This window comes from Setaria italica, chromosome II, assembly GCF_000263155.2.
Source record: "Setaria italica strain Yugu1 chromosome II, Setaria_italica_v2.0, whole genome shotgun sequence".
Lineage (NCBI taxonomy): Eukaryota > Viridiplantae > Streptophyta > Magnoliopsida > Poales > Poaceae > Setaria > Setaria italica.
In genome coordinates, this window is record NC_028451.1 from 28,031,346 (window position 1) to 28,031,966 (window position 621).

The window sequence follows — 621 nt, forward strand, 5'->3', positions numbered from 1 at the left end:
AGGATATGGACTAATTTTAGTCCATGGATTAAAGGAAACCAAACAGGGACTTAGCTGTGAACGATTGAATGAATGAATGAATGTAGGAAGGGGCCTATAGCGACTTGACGGCGACGATCTCTGTAGCTAGAGCGAAGAGGTGCAGGTGGCCATAGGGTTGTGTGTCTTGTTCCCTGCTTCCCCTTCCGATCGGCCATTCCATCCAGCCCCGCGCCGCGCGCTGGGAGGGGCGGCGCCCTGTCGACGGACGGTCTCCGTCCGGTGAGTCAAAACCAAAGCCTAAGCCTAAGCCGGCCGGCGCCAGCGTGCTGTGCGCAGCAGCAGCGGCTGCAGGATCTGGGCGATCAATGCGCGCTGTTACGCGGAGCGACCTGAGCGACCTCACCACCTGCTGGCTGCTGCCCTCTCACGCTAGCTGCTGCGCCTGTAAGCTGCAAGCCTAGTTTTATTTTGTTCTATTTATCTTCTGTTGCTTCACTCTCGGATCTTGCACGACGTACTGGCTACCACAGTGCCGACCGTACTGTATATAGAGTGCTACCGCAGTTGATCGACATGCGCATGGTCGGATTGTACGGTACATTTTTACAATATGTACTGTAGATGTTTCTCGGTCGTTTT